Here is a 20,919-nt window from a genome sequence, read left to right as displayed (position 1 = left end):
GGGTTGGAGCCACAAGTCAGAGTGTTAACAACTACCAGATGTTGTAAGAGACAAGGAACAGAGTCCTTCCTAGAGCCTCCGAAGGGAGTGAGGCCTTATTTATACCTTAATTTTAGTTCAGTGAAACTGAATTCAGACTTCAGACCTTCAGAATGGTGAGAGAATAAATATCTGTTGTTGTAAGCCACCAGGTAGGTGGTAATTTGTTACAGCAGCCACAGTAAACCACTACACACCCCTTGTTGGTAACCAGTCTTATTATTTTCTTGGTTAAATATTTTATTCTGATTCATGGGTATTTTTTATTTCATACTCACAAGTTGTATACAGTAAATAATCTACCCTTAATTTTGTTTTCTTTCATTATATCTTGGAAGATCTTGCCTATCTTTCTAGAACAACATATTACTTAATTGTGTTGTTGTAATAATTTAGCCAACCACACTGCAATGTAAATTTTTTTGCATTTAGGGTTTTTCCATTAATTTGCTGTTGAAAGCAATGATATGGGGAATAACCTTGTCCATATATGTTTGTATACTATTATTTTTTTTTTTCATGGTAAATTTCTAAAATGAAATTGCTAAGTCAAAAGGTGAATGTATTTATAAGTTTTGTTATATAAATTTTGGTGGTGGTTGTTCCATTGCTAAGTCGTATATGACCCTGTGACCTCATGGACTGTAGCACACCAGACTCGTCTGTCCTCTGCTGTCTCCTAGAGTTTTCTCAGATTCTTGTCCATTGAGTTAGAGATGCTGTTGAACCATCTCATTCTCAGCTACCCCCTTCTCCTTTAGCCTTCAGTCTTTTCCAGCTTCACAGTCTTTTGCAATGCGTTGACTTTTTGCATCAGTTGGCCAAAGTATTGGAACTTTAGCTTTGGCATCAGTCCTTCCAATGAATATTCAGGGTTGACTTCCTTTAGGATTGACTGGTTTGATCTCCTTGCAGTCCAAGGGACTCTCAAAAGTCCTTAGCACTGCAGTTCGAAAGCATCAATTCTTTGGCACTCAGCCTTCTTTATGTCCAGCTCTCACAGCTGTACATGACTACTGGAAAAACCTATACAGACCTTTGTCAGCAAAGTGATGTTTCTGCTTTTTAATATGCTGTCTAGATTTGTCATAGTTTTCTTTCCAAGGAGCAAGCATCTTTTAATTTCATGGTTGCAGTCACCATCCACAGTGATTTTGGAGCCCAAAAAAATAAAATGTCACTGTTTTCCCGTCTACTTGCCATGAAGTGATAGGACTGGATGCCATGATCTTTGTTTTTTGAATGTTGAGTTTCAAGCCAGCTTTTTCACCCTCCCCTTTCACCCTCATCATGAGGCTCTTTAGTTCCTCTTCACTTTTTGCCACTAGAGTGGTATTATCTGCATATCTGAGGTTGTTGATATTTCTCCTGGCAGTCTTGATTCCAGCTTGTGATTCATCCAGCCTGGCATTTCACATGATGTACTCTGAATATAAGTTAAATAATCAGGGTGACAATATACAATCTTGCTGTATCCTTTCCCACTTTTGAACCAGTTTGTTGTTTCATGTGTGGTTCTAGCTCTTGTTTCTTGACCCATATACAGGTTTCTCAGGAGATAGGTAAGGTGGTCTGGTATTCCCATCTCTTTAAGAGTTTTCTGCAGTTTGTTATGATCCACACAGTCAAAGGCTTTAGTATAGTCAGTGAAACAGAGGTTGATGTTTTTCTGGAATTCACTTGCTTTCACTATGATCCAGTGGATGTTGGCGATTTGATCTCTGTTTCCTCTGCCTTTTCTAAACCCAACTTGAACATGTGGAAGATCTTGATTCACATAATGCTGAAGCCTAGCTTGAAGGGTTTTGAGTATAACTTTACTCGCATGAGAAAGGAGTGCAGTTATCTGGTAGCTTGAACATTCTTTACTACTGCCCTTCTTGGGAATTGCGATGAAAACTGACCTTTTCCAGTCTTGTGGCCACTGCTGGGTTTTCCAAGTTTGCTGACGTACTGAGTGCAGCATTTAATAGCATCATCTTTTTGGATTTTAAATAGCTTTGCTGGAATTCCTTCACCTCTACTAGCTTTATTGGCAGCAGTGCTTCCTAAGGCCCTCTTAACTTTACACTCCAGAATGTCTGGCTCTGGGTGAATGACCACACCTTTGTGGTTATCCGGGTCATTAAGATCTTTTTTTGTACAGTTCTATTCTTGCCATCCCTTCTTGATCTCTTCTGCTTCTATTAGGTCTGTTAAGGCATTTAACTTAAGGCACATTGAAAAAGAGAAAGTCAAGTTATTTGACATGGGAATTTAAAAGGAATGACAGTGTTATAACCAATGGAAATTTCAGTACTTTGTCTTCTGATTTCAGACTAGCTGAAAGGGTGATAACTAAAAGGCTATTGAATATAATAGATAAAGATATAATTCTTATTTCTAATTTCTCAGAAATATTATTTTTATTTTTTGTGATTCTACAAAGCTTATCTGAACAAAGTTATGAATTAAAGATGACAGAAGTCACTTAAATTTCTGTTCCAGTACTTTTTGGCATATAGGGCTGGCTGGAGGAAGAGGAAGAAAAAAATGGGAATTGACATTATACTGTCAACTGGAACTTACAAATTTACCTAGACCAAAACATGAATAAAAATTTAAGTGGGCCCTATTAACTGGTTAGAAAATAGATAAAATTAAAGTTGATGGATTATTAGTTTATGTTGTCAATGTAGACAACTTTAGAATAGGAGAGGAAGTAGTGAGGACTTTTCCTTGTTACTAACTTGGTTTTTTATTTTGCTTCAAAGGAATGTTACATTTCAAGCTCATTATAGGAAATATTGCTTACCAATAATTATGAGTTTAACAGTCTTAGAATAGTGAATTCATTTTTGTTGAAACAGTGGACAGAACAGGCTTTTCAGTGTTTATATTTTTCAAATTCATACTGGTTATCAGTTCAAAATATTTTCTTTTTTGTTCTCTTTTCCTTTTTATTCTCAGAATGATTGTTAATGAGAAAAAACATGGAGCAGTAAACGATGCCACTTGAATCTTTCGATTTGTCTTTCCCTCAAGTACTGAAATATGACATTCCGTTGATGATATTCTTTCTGGCCATCAAGTTCTCTCTTTTCTTTTTGGTGTCAGAGTCCTTTCCAAAAGGAAATATGCTGCCTGGCATTCTGTATTACTCCTGATTTCCAGATGAAACAGTCAACCAGATGTTCAGTTCAGTCGCTCAGTTGTGTCTGACTCTTTGCAACCCCATGAACCGCAGCACACCAGGCCTCCCTCTCCATCACCAACTCCCTGAGTCCACCCAAATCCATGTCCATTGAGTTGGTGATGCCATCCAACCATCTCATCCTCTGTCGTTCCCTTCTCCTCCTGCCCTCAATCTTTCCCAGCATCAGGGTCTTTTCCAATGAGTCAGCTCTTTGCATCAGGTGGCCAAAGTATTGAAGTTTCAGCTTCAGCATCAGTCCTTCCAATGAACACCCAGGACTGATCTCCTTTAGGATGGACTGGTTGGATCTCCTTGCAGTCCAAGGAACTCTCAAGAGTCTTCTCCAACACCACAGTTCAAAAGCATCAGTTCTTCGGCGCTCAGCTTTCTTCACAGTCCAACTCTCACATCTCTACATGACTACTGGAAAAACCATAGCCTTGACTGGATGGATCTTTGTTGGCAAAGTAATGTCTCTGCTTTTTAATATGCTGTCTAGGTTGGTTGTAACTTTCCTTCCAAGGAGTAAGGGTCTTTTAACTTCATGGCAGCAATCACCATCTGCAGTGATTTTGGAGCCCAGAAAAATAAAGTCAGCCCCTGTTTCTACTGTTTCCCCATCTATTTGCCATGAAATGATGGGACTGGATGCCATGATCTTAGTTTTCTGAATGTTGAGCTTTAAGCTAACTTTTTCACTCTCCTCTTTCACTTTCATCAAGATGAGGTGACCTCTAAAAACAATGGAATTATATTTCTACAAACAAGACAGTAATTCAGATCTTCTTGCTTTAATTCTTCTCTGTTTTACCACAATGAAATATTTATCAAAGTGTAAGAGATTACAGATATGCAGTAGTGACCAGTGACTTCATATTAATAGAGCTATTCATAATAAACTCATCAGTGAAGTAACTGGAAAAAATTTAAAGAGTGATTTTTCACTGTTCTGTTTATATAGTATTGAAACAACCATAGCATTCAAACGCCCAGAAAGTACAAAACAGTAATATTAAATGAAGATTGATAGCTTCGAAATACTGCAGCATCTTAAAGTATCTTGTGAATGACCAAAAACAGATAAAATTTTGGTGTAACTTTAGTTTTTTTCCACAGAACTATATATTAAAAATACTGGTAATCCATGTAAGATATATACAAAATCCTGAACTGACTAGATTGTTCAGTGAATAAATAATGCTCCACACTGCTTTTTTGTTACGGACAAATGAGCTTTATTATTCAGTGAAACCCTTTTAAGAAGTTCTAGTCTGTAGAATGACATCTTCAAATTATTTGGTCCTATTAGTTTTATTAACAAAAACTTTCCGTTCCTTCTTGGTGGTGGTGGTGGTTTAGTCACTAAATCATGTCCAACTCTTATGATCCCATGGACTGTAACCCGGCAGTCTCCTCTGCCCATGGGATTTCTCTGGCAAGAATATTAGAGTGGGTTGCCATTTCCTTCTCCAGGGGATCTTCCTGACCCAGGAATCGAACTTGGGTCTCTTGCATTGCAGACAGATTGTTTCCTGACTAAGCTATGATGTTTAATTCCTCTGAATATCATCTTTAAAAGGCCTGACTTGATAGTTGTCAGTATAAACCATAGGTCAAATGCAACCCTCCCGTATTTAGTCTATGGGCTCTTCATGAATTTCTGTCCAACAGAATTTCTGTCCAATTCTTCATGTCCAACACAGTGACTTGCCCATGAGTTTTCCGTTGGAGATTTCATGGTCCTTACTTCAACACTTTCCACAAAGTATCCCTCCCTTCTCTAGGCGTTGGGTAGAATGTCAGATTAATAATGGCATGTTGTGTTCCTTAGCATACCTGCCAAAATGTGATAATTTCCTTGGAAGAAAAGTCATGGGCTTCAGTCATGCATCTGAGTTGATAGACATCCAAGTGATTCCTATATAAAAAGAAAAGATTGGTGTTTTCTGGAATATGAATGTCCACTTTTAATAAATTCAAACAGATCCGAACATATATATCTTCAGACTTGATGGATTTTATGTGCCTTGTCATTTTACAAATTTTATTGGCACCAGATCTCTGAACATATAATTGGCACCAGATCTCTGAACATATAATCCAACCCACTGCAATCTCTGAATCTAATCCAATCTCTGAACATATAATCCAATCCACTGCATTTGGGGGGAAACACCTTGAAGGTACACATGCTAAGTCACTTCAGTCGTGTCTGACTCTTTGCAACCCTGTAGACTGTAACCCACCAGGCTCCTCTGTCCCTGGGGGTTCTCCAGGCAAGATTACTGGAGTGGGTTGCCATGTCCTCCTCCATGGGATCTTTCTGACCCAGGGATCTTATGTCTCTTATATCTCCTGCATTGGCAGGTGGATTCTTTACCACTGAAGGTATACTCTGAGTATGAAATGTGGGCTTTTTGGTAAAATCTTCTATAGGGATAAATATCAGTTAGAGGACAATCTGTGAAAAACTTCTCTGAGTGGCTTAAATTTAAAAGATAAGTCACTAACTTGCCAGTATTGATGAAAACATCAGTGTCTGTCTTCATGATGTACGTAACATTGGGGCAAAACTCAGTTATCCGCCTAAATGCCATAATCATCTTCAAGATCAGGTTATTGTTGTTGTTGTTTAGTTGCTAAATTGTGTCTGACTCTGCCACCTCATGAACTGTAGCCTGCCTTTTCCTTCTCCAGGGGATCTTCCTGACCCTGGGATTGAACCCACATCTCCTGCTTGGCAGGTAGATTCTTTACCACTGAGCCACATGGAAAGCCCCAGGTTATTGTATGTGACTATAAAAACTCTTGTATTATATTGCCATAATGGAGGTGTTTATCCTTTAAAGATAATGCTAACAGTTTGTCTTCACTTTCAGCCTATTGGCCCCGTAAGAAAAATGTAAGAACCTCATATCTCCACTAAGACTTCTTTGCACCCCAAGTGACTCTAATGGCCTGTCTGACCTTCTCATCCGAGTGGTGCAAAATCACTAGAATGACAAGAAATGGGTTTTGATGAGAGTACTTTGAATGCTCTTGAAGTGTGAAGTGGAAGTCTTGTCTGTAAATGGACTCATAGAAGTACATCCAGTTCACACATGGTCACATGGTGGGGAGGCAGGCTGAGGTGCCACATCACCAGGAAACAGAAGAGCAACAGCAGCAGGAGGCTCCATTGGAGGGATCTCAGTGACATCCTACCCGGAAGGGTGGAGCACTGGGGCCCTTTACAGCCACTCAGCAGCCCATGAGCCTCAGGTTCTGGATGCTAGATACCGCACAACCCTAGGGGCTCCGTTTAATCTCAGCAATCTATGATCTTCTTCTTGATTTATTCCTTCTGAGCGAAAGACCTTCAATTTCACCCACAGAACATTCATTAGTAAGAAGCAGTAAAAAATAACACTTGGAATTTGTACTGAAAAACAGAGACTCTCAGATTGGCTTAAAATTCTGCCATATACTGCTTATAAGACACATACCTGTAGAATTTCTGATGAAACCAAAGCAGTAGCTGAAGTTTTTTGTTTTCTGTACTCCATGCTATTATCAAAAGATTTGCCATGAACTACCCTCAGCCGCCTGGGGAAAGGTAAAACTATTCCCATTTGAAGACTGAAAACCCCATATCTTCCTTATCTCTGGTGGGGCAGCTGATTGTCGCGGAGACCTGAGCCTCTGGGTGCATATTATTACCTACTTACTGATGTCTGTTTGCCAGTATAACATGTATGCTGGAAGCAGCATCTTCCCTTGTTATAGCAGATTCATTGATGTATGTATTAATGCTACAGGGAAAGAGAGACAACACAGTATGTTCTGCTTCTTTGGGGCTTGCTTTCCACCTCTTTGTGTATTCTCTCTTAATATTGCATGTGTGCTAATTGCCCATTTCACTTTCATGGTTACTGTTCTGAAATTCAACCACATAGTCTGCATTTATTATATGGTTAAGGATAACTTATTAACATGGTGAGTGGTGTTAACTGAATACATCTAATTTTTGGAAAATTTCAGCTTTCAGTGCAATCACAAAGTTAGATTAACTCATAGTCTTCCTTTAAAATAATTAAAATAATTCTTCCAGCCAAGTTGGAGTGACAGGGATTGGTATCCTTTTACTTGAAATAACTAGGCAAAAAACATGAAACAGCAGTTTTTGAGGCATTTGCCATCAGGCAACCCAAGACATTGATCCCTGAGAGACAGGAAACAGCTGAGACCGATGCTTGGTCTAGCCTGGGGAGTGTTTTCAGGCATGGAATAGTAGAGCAGTAGAACCCCAGAGAAGGCTAGAGACCTGCCTGAATTGAGGAGATGGTGCTGGGAGCCTGAGAAGCCAAGGCAGCTAGAGCTCATAGGGCAGAGTACCAGAGAGGAGACAGCTGCAAGAGAATTTTACAGATCTGCGGAATCCCTTCCAGGAATTCAGTTGAGTACTGATCAGTACATGCCTGTGAGGAAACTTATGTGCAATCATAAGGAAATCACCCAAAAGGAATACAGTTCTGAGAGCTTACACAACGTTAGGAATAGAGCCTAATTCACCGAGTGTCAGGTAGAGCATCTCTAACATTCTAGCTTTCATTTTTAGATGTTCGATTTGGGTCTTTTTTCTATGTTTTTTACTTAAATTGCACTCAGTCTTTTCTCTAGCTTCAGAGCATATTACATTTACAATAACTTTTAATCCTCGTTTCCTAGTTTTATAAAAACTGTGTCCTTTCTGGGTTGGTTTTGGTTGATACTTCTCCTCATTTGTTTCTTATTTTCTTGTCTTTTTTTCTTGAAACCTGCTTGGCAAATTAGTTAATGCTTGTTAAGTTTGTAACAGAAGACATTGTAAATTATGCTTTGTTGGGTGCTGGATATTTTTGTATTCCTCTAAATGTTCTTGAAGCTTTTCCTGGAATGTATTTAAGTTACTTGGGAAATATTTAATCCTTTAAGGTATTCCTTATTAGGACCATTTAATATGATTCTGCTGTATTCCTGAGGCAGAACCTTTTTGAATACTTTACCTGATGCCCTGTGAGTTATGAGGTTTTCCATTTAGCTCACCATCTGTTTACAGATGTTAAATTGAAGATCAGGTTGTTCCTTCACGGTTTGTTCTTAAGCTCTGCTGGCATCATCATCGATTAATCTTTATTCTGGGACTAATTCAGCTCTGCTGAGGCCTCTACTTATTGTCCAGAGTATGCAAGGTTTCTCTCCTCTGGTTAGGTGCAACTCACATGTCCCTAGCTCTGAATGAATTGGTCATTTTTCTTAGCTCCTCAGCAGATTCCCCCCGCCCCCCCCCCACCTTTGCCTTATGGAGTTTTACCCTGTGTGCATGCGTGCTAAGTCGCTTCAGTGGTGTCTGACTTTTTGCAACCCTATGGATCGAAGCCCACCGGGAGTTTTATCCTAAGTATGTGCAAATTAGCATGAAGCCAAAGACTCAAGAGAAGATGTCTGAAACTTTTTTCTTCATTACTCCCACCTCTCTGGTACAGTATTCCAGTAATAATTGCCATATATCCCTTCTGAACTCTGATGTTTGTTTTTTCATGTTGGTGACCCTGCTGTGCTCTCCTTTGAATCTCCCTGCCTGCAGTAGTTTCTGTAACATGTCTCTTAGCAGAAAATCAAGGTGTATGTAGGCTTATCTAGCTTGTTTTCTTCTCTCAGAGAATGCAGATCTGCACTAATTGTTGTCCAGGGTCTGGAAACTGTCCTGTCATCTGTTTTGCCTAGTTTTGCAGTTGTTTACTGACTAAAGAGAAATCTGGTACCAGTTACTTCATGATGAAGTATAAATACGATAATACTGAATTATTGTGGGAGGTTGGTGAAGTTTTGTGAAGGAATCACAATGAGCCTTGACTGATTTTGTAGTTAATGGCCATTTAGGAATTGTCAGTTTATGGGCCCTGGAGGTAGTTGACTTGGGAGTGGTTTGTCCTTTTCAATGAGAATTGTCAGAAGAGGTAATATAAATTGTAAAGTGTCAGTCGCTCAGTTGTATCTGAGTCTTTGGACTCCATGGAATGTACCCTGCCAGGCTTATCTGTCCATAGGATTTCCCAGGCAAGAATACTGGAGTGGGTTGCCATTTTCTTCTCCAGGGCATATTCCTGACCCAGGGATCGAACCCGGGTTTCCTGCATTGCTGACAGATTCTTTACCATAAGACAATATGCAAATGTGCTTGCTTTTGGTTTAGAATTTTTTAATAAATGTTTTTATAGGCTCTTCTGTCTCAGAATAAATTTTTGACTCTTGGAATTTAGAATGAACATAGTTGGATTACTTTTGGGGAGATGGAACTGGTAATGATACTTCTGTATTATTTCTAATCATCAGAAATTGGTTTCAATAGGCTTTGCTGTCATTGGAGAAAGACTACGTCTGACAATTTGAGAATAATCTCATGTTGTAACAACAGTAAATTAACTGGCAGAAAGACATGTTTCCATAGAGTGTTTTGTGTCTTTATGTTATTATTGGGTTTTTCTACTCAGTGAGCTGCACATATGTACACACTCAGGGAACATATGATGTGTGAATCTTCATTAAGACCATTTCGCTTGTTGGTCAATCATAGTGATTACTTTCTGTGTGTCAAACATGTTACTAGATGATGGAGAAGAGGTGACACAAGAAGTAGGAGATAGTGTTGCTAACCAGAAGACTATATGAGATGACACATATCAAAGGAAACAAAATATTCTTGCAGAGATTAATGGAGTACAGAATGATTTCATCAGCTCTCAGGCAGGAATGAGGAGCTGCATTTTGAGAAAGTTGATGAACATGCATTGATTAACAAAGGATAGGGAGGAAAAATCCTTTTAAAAAGAAGGAATGGTGTGTTGCATGGTGACAGCTGAGAATGACAGAATTGTTCTGTGGAAAGCAAGCAAATTAAATTGACTTGAATGAAAATTTATGTAGAATATAGTCAGAAATTAGATTGTAGAGCTAATTGAGGTATAGGGATGTAGATGATTTCAAGCTTTGGTCTGGAAAGAGATGTTTCTGATTGACCTTATGTTAAGATGTAGACAAAATTAAGAATTTTGTGTTCACAAAGCAGTTTTATAGGTGCAGATTTATTTTAAGATGAACTATGAAGCAAATTAAGACACAGTGTTACTGTGTTTGAATGTAATTTGCAAAATGAAAGGCTGTTTCTTAGTGGGATTTGAAAGGCATTGTTGCTCTTGTTCAGTTGCTCAGTCGTGTCTGACTCTGCGACCCCATGGACTGCAGCACACCAGGTTTCCCTGTCCTTCACCTTCTCCTGGAGTTTGCTCAGACTCGTGTCCATTGAGTTAGTGATGCCATCCAAACCATTTCTTGCTCTGTTGTCCCTTTCTCCTCCTGTCTTCAGTCTTTGCCAGCATGAGGGTCTTTTCCAGTGAGTTGGCTCTTTGCATCAGGTGGCCAGGGTATTGGAGCTTCAGTTTCAGCACCAGTCCTTCCAATGAATATTCAGGGTCGATTTCCTTTAGGATGGACTGGTTGGATCTCCTTGCAGTCCAAGGGACTCTCAAGAGTCTTCTCCAACACCACAGTTCAAAAGCATCAATTCTTTGGTGCTCAGCCTTTTTTATGGTCCAACTCTCACATCCATATGTGACTACTGGAAAAACCATAGCTTTGACTGTATGGAATTTTGTTGCGAAAGCAGTCACTCTGCTTTTTAATATGCTGCCTAGGTTTGTCATACCTTTTTTTCCAAGGAGCAAGCATCTTTTAATTTTACGGCTGTAGTCACCATCTGCAGTGATTTTGGAGGCCAAGAAAATAAAATCTGTCTCTACTTCCATTGTTTCCCCATTTATTTGCCATGAACTGATGGGACCAGATGCCCTGATCTTAGTTTTTTGAATGTTGAGTTTTAAGCCTTTAAATTTTCACTCTTCTCTTTCACCTTCATCAAGAGGCTGTTTAGTTCCTTTTCACTTTCTGCCATAGGGTGGTATCATCTGCATATCTGAGGCATACTGAAAGGCGTAACTTGCAGAATAAGTGAAGTGAATATGCAAAAGTTTTACACCTTATGAGTGGCTACATAAGGGGAAAAAAGGGGACTTGAGAAAAGTATATAATAATGGTAACTGAAGTTTGAATAGGACTGAAGTTCATATTACATATATATATTTTTTTTTTGTTCCAGGTTGCTGCTTTTTCCAAGAGAGCACCCATGACTCTGATGGTGTTTCCAGTTTTGATAAAGAGTTCTATTGCAATCATTGATTAACTGAACAAATTCAGGTTAGTAGATTTTGTGGACAGTACTTCTCTTTTCCAATTATATGTTAATATTTTTAGAAATGGATGATTTTGTGTTTAAAGTTACATATGTATACACCAGTGAAGTAGAAAGGCCAAGTCAATTTAAACTCTTACTGAATTATGTACCTACCATGCTATCGATTATGTACAATTTGCAGTGCATAAAATGAAAAATGTTTTATTTCCTGTTTAACAGTTTTTTACTTTAAGGTGCTAGGTAAGTTGTGGCTGAATATTGTGCACTGTACCTTTTCATTGTGTGGCATCTTTAGTGCTGAAAATAAACTACTCATCTTCAAATTGTTTGAAACTTTTAGTAGCTTATTTTGAAAGGTTTCATTCTTATTCATATTTCAGTTATACATTCAAATTTTTATTTGTTTTTTTTTTTTTGTTAAGTCTGTGAATTTTGACAAGTATATGTTCATTACCATAATCTAAATTCACTCTTGTTGCCTTTTTGCCTCTCTCTCCATCTCAATCCCTAGCAACCACAGATCTGTTTTTTTGTCCCTGTAGTTTACTTTTTCCAGTATACCATTTAAATAAAATCATGTAATGTGTAACTTTTTAAAATCTAGCTTTGGCTTAGCATAATGCATTTGGATTTATCCATATTGTGTGTACCAGTAGTTCATTCCTTTTTGTTACTGAGTAGTGTTCTATTGTATGGATATACTGCAGTTAGTTCCCTGGTGGCTCAAGACAGTAAAGAATCCTCCTGCAGGGTAGGAGACCGGCTTTAGTCCCTGAGTCCGGAAGATCCCCTGGAGAGCGTAATGGGTTTCCACTCCAGTATTCTCGCCTGGAGAATTCCGTGGACATAGGAGCCTGGGGTCCATGGGGTGGCAGAGTCAGACATGATGAGCAACTAACACTATCTATCTATCTATCTATCTATCTATCTATGTATATAGTTAGTTTATCCATTCACCATCAGATGGACATGTGGGGAGTTTCTAGTTTTTGGTGATTATTGCAGTCGTGCTTTCTTCTTTTTTAATCCTGTGATAAAATGCACATAAAATTTACCTTCTTAACCATTTTTAAATGTAGAGCTCAGTGGTGTTAAATATATTCACATTGTTGTGTAGCTGTCACCACCATCCATCCTCATAACTTTTCATCTTGTAAAAATGAAACTCTATACCCATTAAAGAATAACACTCCATTCTCTGCTCCCCCAGTCCCTGGCAACCAGCATGATACTTTCTGTCTTTATGATTTTGACCACTGTAAGTACTTTATATGAGTGGAATTATACAGTAATTTTCTTTCTATGACTGACTCATTTCACTTAGTGTAATGTGCTCAAGGTACATCCATTTGTAGCATATTGCAGAATTTTCTTCCCTTTTAAGTTTGAATAATACTTCATTGTGTGTATATATCACATTTTGCTTATCTACTCATCAGTTGATGAATATAGTTGGGTTGCTTCCATGTTATAGCTACTGTGAATAGTATGGCTGTGAACATGGGTGTACAGTGATTTCTTCAAGGGCCTGCTTTTATTTCTTTTTGTGTTTATACTCAGAAGTGAAATTGCTAGATCATAAGATAATTCTATTTTTAATTTTTTGAGACACCACCATACTGTTTTCCACAGGAGCTACACCATTTTATATTTCCACCAGTAGTGCACAAGGCTTCCAGTTTCTTCACATCCTTGCAAATGCTTATTATTTTCTGTTTTTTTTTTTTTTTTTTAAGTAGCCATCTTAATGGCTATGAGGTGGTATTGTACTTTAGTTTTCATCTGCGTTGCCCTAATGATTGCTTTATTTTTTTGGGCTCCAAAATCACTGCAGATGGTGATTGCAGCCATGAAATTAAAAGACACTTACTCCTTGGAAGCAAAGTTATGGCCAAACTAGATAGCATATTAAAAAAGCAGAGACATTACTTTGCCAACAAAGGTCCATCTAAGTCAAGGCTATGGTTTTTCCAGTGGTCATGTATGGATGCGAGAGTTGGACTGTGAAGAAAGCTGAGTGCTGAAAAATTGATGCTTTTGAACTGTGGTGTTGGAGAAGACTCTTGAGAGTCCCTTGGACTGCAAGGAGATCCAACCAGTCCATCCTAAAGGAGATCAGTCCTGGGTGTTCATTGGAAGGACTAATGCTGTAGCTGAAACTCCAGTACTTTGGCCACCTGATGCAAAGAGTTGACTCATTTGAAAAGACCCTGTTGCCTTGACAGATTGGGGGCAGGAGGAGAAAGGGACGACAGAGGATGAGATGGTTGGATGGCATCACTGACTCAATGGATATGAGTTTGACTAAACTTTGGGAGTTGGTGATGGACAGGGAGGCTTGGCGTGCTGCAGTGCATGGGGTCTCAAAGAGTCGGACACGACTGAGCGACTGAACTGAACTGAACTGAATGATTGCTGACATTGAGCATCTTTTCATGTCATTTCATGTTGGTAATTTACATATCTTTGGAGAAATGTCATTTGAAGGCCTTTTCTCAATTTTGAGTCATGCTGGTTTGTTGTTGTTGAGTTCTAGGGTAGTTCTTACATAGTCTGGCTATCAATTTTTTATCAGATATATGATTTGCAAGTATTTTATCCTACTCAGTGGGTTGCCTTTTTATTCTGTGCATATAGTATCTTGTGCACAAAATTTTTAATTTTCATGAAGTCAAATTTGTTTTTTAATTTTTTTTTTACATGTGCCTTTGGTGTCCCCCCGTCCAAGAAATCATTGTGAAATTCAGTGTTCTGATACTTTTGTGCTTTGTTTCTTCTAAGAGTTTTATTATTTAAGTCTTACATTTAGGTTCTTGATCCATTTTCAGTTAATTTTTGTATATGGCATTAGGTGTGTGGACCAGTTTCCCCAGCACTCATTTGTTCAAAAGACTGTTACTTTTTCCCCATTGAATGGTCTTAACACCCTTATCAAAAATCATTTGAGCATATATGTGAGAGTTTATTTCTAAGCTCTCTTTCACTAGTCTGTGTGTCTGTCTTTATGACAGTGCTGCACTGTTTTGATTACTATAGCATTCCATTGAAATTTTGAAATCAGGGAGGGTGAATCCTCCAGTTTTTCTGTTCTTTTTCAAGATTTTATTGGCTGTTCGAGGTCCCTTGAGAGTCTGTGTGAATTTTAGGATACTTTTTTCTCTATTTGTGCAGAATTCATTGGGATTTTGATAAGTGTTGCATAGAATCTGTAGATTGCTTTGGGTAGTAATGACATTTTAGCAATATCGTCTTTTAGAATATTAATGTGAGATTTGTTTCCGTTTATTTATGTCTTTAATTTCTTTCAGCAATGTTTTATAGTTTTCATTGTACAAGCCTTTCACCTCCTTGGTTAAGTTATTTCCTAAGTATTTTGTTCTTTTTTATACTATTGTCAGTTAAGTTATTTTTGTAATTTTCTTTTCAGTTTGTTCATTGTTTGTGTATAGAAATGCAACTGACTCTAGTCTTTGTATCTTTTTTTTGCTGAATTCATTTATTCTAACAGTTGTTTTGGTGGAGTCTGTAGGATTTTCTACATAGAAGACCCCGTTATCTACATGCAGAGATAATTTTATTTTATCCTTTTCAGTTTGAATGCCTTGTATTCTTTTTCTTAATTGCTCTCACTTGAGCTTTCAGTACTATAGCCAATAGAAGTGATGAAAGTGAGCATTCTTAACCTTGTTCCTGATCTTAGAGGAAAAGCTTTTAGTCTTTTACCATTGAGTATGTTGTTTGCTGTGAGCTTTTCATATATGGCTTTATTATGTTGAGGTAGTTTCCTTCTATTCCTATTTGAGTGTTTTTATCATGAAAGGATGCTGAATTTTGTAAAACACTTTTTATGTGTTAGCTGAGATGAGCATGTGAGTTTTTCCTTCATTTTATTGATGTGGCATATTACATTACTTTCTGTATGCTATGCTCTCCTTAGTCTCAGGAATAAATTCCACTTGTCATAATATATAATATATTTACTGTGGAGTCATAGAGTTTAAAATTAAAATGTGATTATATATTCTTTATTAAAACAATGTTACTTGTTTTTAAAGAGATCACAATGATTTAACTGTTGCCTTTTTGGATTGGGGTTGCATTTCTTTTTTAAAATGTCATTAAAAATTAACTAGAAAAAAATTAACGGATCTTATGGGTATGGGAAGAGACTTGCAATTTATTATCTTTTTTTTTAATGATCATTTTGAGTATAGAAAGAGAGGTGATGCAAAATTATAAGATGGGATATATTGGAACTTATGTGTTATCCTTATTATGGAAAAATCAGGTAGCTTTCCTGAGTATAGTGGTAGATCAGAAATGTACAAGTTTTTATGTAGTTAACCCTCAGTATAGGGAGTTCCAAGAGTTACCTGTTTAGAAAAGTCAAGTATTTATAAGAATTCTTCTGTCTTAAAAATGTATGTAAAAAGGACAAAAGTTGGGCATGAAAAGTCAATTTAAACTTTCTTGAATGGATATTTGGGATGAAATGATGGAAACTGTCATTCTGCCTTGGGGAAATTAGTAATATGAAAGATTATCTTATTTGGTTGGTATCAAAAAACTATTTGATATTTACAAGGAATATCTAGTTCATTATGTGCTACAGAAATAAAAACATTTTGAGCAAAATGTCATGCTTAGATTCAGAAAATGTTGGTTTAAATTTCAACTCCTAAGCCTGAACACTAAAAAAAGCGTCAGTGCAACTTTGATCTGTTCTCTTGTTTCTGCGTATCTTTAGATAAATTATATAACTTTCATAGTCTCTGTTGGATAAGTAGTATGCTATATTATGTTCTCAGGGAACATTTCAGAAATAGATAAAACATTTTAGGCAGAGACAGAGCATTTTAAAGATGTTCCTGAGAGGATATTTGTTCATTGGGCAGATTCAACACAGAGTCAAAGATGATGCTATGCTCAGAAGTTCTTCAGGATTTGAGCTCTTTTGTGAGTGTCTTGTTAATTATATTAGTTATCTGGCATAACTTTATAATAAACATAAAAAACATTTGTTGTAGTTTAGTCGCTCAGTTGTGTCTGACTCTTTGAGACCACATGGACTGCAGCACTCCAGGCTTCCCTGTCCATGGCCATCTCCCAGAGCTTGCTCAAACTCATGTCCATTGGGTCAATAATGCCATCCAACCATCTTGTCCTCTGTTGTCCCCTTCTCCTCCTGCCTTCTATATTTCCCAGCATCAGGGTCTTTTTCAATGTTTCAAAAACATTACTGAAAGCCAAATAGTAGAAAAAGGGATGAATTACTAGTTTGTAGGAATACTGATTCCATTTGCTGAAGAGCATGGCATGAAATTTTAAAGGGAAATATTATATAGCTCCTAAAGTCTATTAGAATTTCATGTACCTACATTCTCAGATGATTGAACTTCTTGATGGTGAGGGTCATTTTAGATTTTGGTGTTTTCTGAAAGAATTATTTCTACTTCAAGTATTACTACTGAATGAATTATTACTTGCTGAATGAATGACTTAGTCCCACCCATTAGTGGACTTCTTTGAGTTCATTAGAGCACATTGCATCCGTGGATTCTTCAAGCTTGTCAGGGCAAGCAGTAGGAAGTTAATTTTCTGAAATCACAAGAAAATAGAATCAATCAGAACTGTGAACACTGTACTTGTAGAACTGTTAAGTGACATGGACCTTAAGGAACATTTAGTCTAATACCTGTTTTTGGTTTTTTTTTTTTTTTTGTAAATAGGAAAATGGAGACCTGGAGAGGGGAGGTGATATGATTTAGGCACACAGCTAGCTGGAGACATGTTATGTAGTGCTCATTTTACTCATCATCCTGCCTCTCTTCCTCCAGGGATCATTGCTTGATCTTAGAGTTGAAATAAAGTTAAATTGCTCAATTTAAGATTGTTTATTTACAAAACTCAGTTTTAATTTCTCTTTCAACTGATTTTAAGTTAAAACAGGTTACTATTGAAAGGGTATGAGATATGATCTTCATTTTCAAACATGCAAAAATATGCTGATATTAAATATATAGCTAGAAAAATTTAGCAAATTATTTCTTATTTTTCAACATCCTTAAAATTTTTATGTGGATTAATTTAAAATGTACAATATTAAATAAGACCCAAAGTTATACAAATTTTAGATAAATTTGGACCTTAGATTTCTGGGTTAAAAATCTAAGTACTCTAAAATGTGGGTTATATTCTGCTCTCGAGGATTTCATTTAATAATTGTGTTTATAGGTAAAATTGGTGAAGTTCAGAACTAGTAAACAGTTTTCTTTTTTCTTCTTTTATTTTAAAAAAATTTTTGGCTGCACTGCACAGCAGGAGGATATTAAGTGTCCTGACCAGGGACTGAACCTATGCCCCTGCCGTGGAAGTGCTGAGTATTAACCACTGAACCTCCAGGCAAGTCCCTGTTTTTCTTTTTTTTTCATGAGCACTACTAACCCTAGAAAATTAGCAAACAAAACAAAACAAAAACCCTCATTCAGTATACTCTTTTGGAAATGTAATAGTTTAAAATAAAAGTAAGAATCAAACATAAAATTATTTACTTTTGCGTATTTGATATACAGGCTTGTTGAGAGAGACTGTTAAGACACACAAAGTGATTTTAGGTTATACAGGTAATATACCTCTCTGTCTAAATGTTTTCTTCCTGGAACATTTTCTACTCATTGCTTTATACTAACTTCATCCTGATTTCCTAAAGTCTTTAGCCCTTTAGGACAAGGGAGATACCTATTGAGAGATGATTCTCCATGAGTCTCTTATGCTTCAGCTCATCTTCTGAGCCAGGGGCATTGGCAGCTTTTGTTGAGGGCCCTCTTTTGAAAGAAATAAGCATCGCAGACAGCCTGAGAAGATAGAAATAGTATTTCCATAAGAACAGAGGGCAGATTTCCTTACTGTCCAGGATAATCAAGGTAATCTCTCTTGGGAAATGGTGGGATATTTTTGCTTGCAATTCCTTTAAAATATTGACAGTTCCTAGGTTTCAGCTTTCTTCTCCTGTAATGTAACCCACTCTGTGTACAGCATCACCTGGCTTTCCTTGTATTGCCCTTTAGGGATTGGAGCTTGGGGAACCAGTGCAAAAGATGATACACTGGCTACAGCTGTTGTTTTGAGTAGTGAACTTCTCTTTGTTTCTGACCCAGGGGTGTCATATTTTCTACCAGCATTATCTGGTACTGGCTCACCAAATATTACTAACACAACCTATTGATAAAAGAAAGTTGAGTTTATTGCTTACTGTGGTAAAGGAGACTACCACCTTGATAGATCTTTGATAATGCCTTAAAAGGGCAAAGTCAAGGTAAAAACTTTAGAATTTGAAGTTTGACTTTATTTGAGCCTTGCAGTGGTGATGATGGAGCTTGATTAATATTGAGTAAGTATCATGAATATCAATACAATTTAGAATTGATCAAAACAGCGATGCAAGGATTTAAAAAAATGTTGATGCTTTCTGTTGGAGTCTTGATGAGTCTTCTGTGAAATTTCTGTAATGAACAATCAAGTTATGTTCCAGCAAGAGTCTCCTGGAATAGTAGAGTATGCTAATGAAGACATTGGACAAGTAAAGCCAGGCTCATGTACACAGAAAGGGGTGTGTATGTGTGTATGTGTGTAGGTGTTTTAGTTTCCTAGGGATGCTATAACAAATTGCCGTATAATTAGTGACTAATTAGTCTTTTAAAAGAATAGCCTCTAGGGGAATAATTCTTTCCTCTCTTCGAGCTTCTGGTATTTTAAAGCGATTTTTGGTGTTTCTTGGCTTGTGGCAGCGTACCTTTAATCTCTGCCTCCATCTTCACATGGTGGTCTTCTGTCTGTGTGTGCGTGACTCTTTGTTACTCTATGGACTGTCCTCCAGGCAAGAATACTGGAATGGGTTGCTGTGCCCTCTTCTAGGGGATCTTCCCTCTGTATCTGTGTCCAAATTTCCTTTTTATAAGGATACCAGTCATTGGATTAGAGCCCACCCTAATCAAGTATGACCTTATGTTACCTTGATTACATCTGCAGAGATCCTGTTTCCAAGTGAGGTCAAATTCACATGTTCCAATGGTTATAAATTTGGGGGGTGGGTAGTATTAAATGCATTGCAGAGCATATGGTTTCAGTTCTGTGTTCAGTCTGTGTGTGGCTAGATGCTTTTGGTTCTCAGTAGCCATGAAACAGTCTCATTGCTGAATGAAATGAAACATGAAACACAGTCTCATTGCTTTGCATGCATGTAGGATAAAAATCTCAGGCTCATCAGAGTTGTTGACAACAGCATGGTATATTGTGGAAGGAATACCAGTATGGAAATCAAGATGCTTTGGTTCTAGTTTCTGTCCAGTTAGTCAGTCAGTTCGGTCGCTCAGTCATGTCCCACTCTTTGTGACCCCATAGATGGCAGCATGCCAGGCCTCCCTGTCCATCACCAACTCCCAAAGTTTACTCAGACTCATGTCCATTGAGTCTGTGATGCCATCCATCTCATCCTCTGTCGTCCCCTTCTCCTCCCGCCTTCAATCTTTCCCAGCATCAGGGTCTTTTCAAATGAGTCAGTTCTTCGCATCAGGTGATGGTGGAGAGTTCTGACAAAATGTGGTCCACTGGAGAAGGGAATGGCAAACCACTTCAGTTTTTCTTGCCTTGAGAACCCCATGAACAGTATGAAAAGGCAAAAAGATAGTTTCTGTCCTGCTGTTAACCATAATAGCTTGGAAAAGTTACGGTCTTCTCCAGCTATTAGTTTCTCAATGGGTAAAATGGGAGGTTTGGAAGAAGAGAAATGTATCTCTGAGGGCCTTTCTAGCTCTCAGGTTCTAATGTTCTGTAATTGTTGAGTGTCTGCTGTATACCATATTGGTATTAGTTTTGTTGGAGTGAAAAAATTAAAGAGAATGCTTTAAGTGCTGATCTGATGTATTCTGACATGTGACTATAGCCTTATTTATGTTTTGTTTGCTTGAGTTAAAATCATTAATGAAGATATTGGATAAACATGTAATTAGTCCATTCTAGTCCATTCCATTCTCTCTGACTTACTATATTTTATTTTCCAGTCTGAATGTTATATTTAGGATAGAGACATTCTTCAGGTCAGTTAATTCATTTAAAGTTAGAAAAATGTTTTGTTGCTGTACTCTCTCAGCTGAGTTCAGAAAATGAAATAATCTTTTCTGAAGCAAACAACCATGACTATGGATGTATTTGATTCCTTTTGTGATTCACAGTCTTCACTTTCTATGTAGTATTTATTTTTTTGATTTTTGGATGCTTGAAAACCTAGAAAATTTCTATCCACTCCTCCCCAGCTACTCCTGCAATTCTGTAGGGAAAAAAGCAAGCAAGGAAGACCATGTTGAACACATTTTCCTTTTTAAAAATTTTCTTTATTTTTTATTGAAGTATAATTGACTTACAGTGTACTAGTGGAAAG

At 37.5% G+C, this 20,919-nt stretch overlaps 1 protein-coding gene and 1 pseudogene across 8 annotated transcripts in view; one reads left to right on the top strand and one right to left on the bottom strand.

The window, feature by feature from the left end:
• The window catches only part of FUT8 (fucosyltransferase 8), a 306,584-nt gene that overhangs the window by 36,198 nt on the left and 249,467 nt on the right, over window positions 1-20,919 (top strand). For all 8 annotated transcript variants that reach the window (XM_061156864.1, XM_061156858.1, XM_061156861.1 and 5 more), the window contains exon 2: window positions 11,388-11,485. The gene's annotated coding sequence lies outside the window, so the exon portion shown is untranslated. The remainder of the gene's footprint in view (window positions 1-11,387; window positions 11,486-20,919) is intronic.
• Window positions 5,019-6,759, bottom strand: LOC133066808 (UDP-GalNAc:beta-1,3-N-acetylgalactosaminyltransferase 1-like; annotated as a pseudogene).

Source organism: Dama dama, chromosome 12 (assembly GCF_033118175.1).
Source record: "Dama dama isolate Ldn47 chromosome 12, ASM3311817v1, whole genome shotgun sequence".
NCBI lineage: Eukaryota > Metazoa > Chordata > Mammalia > Artiodactyla > Cervidae > Dama > Dama dama.
This window is presented reverse-complemented; position numbering and strand designations above follow the sequence as displayed.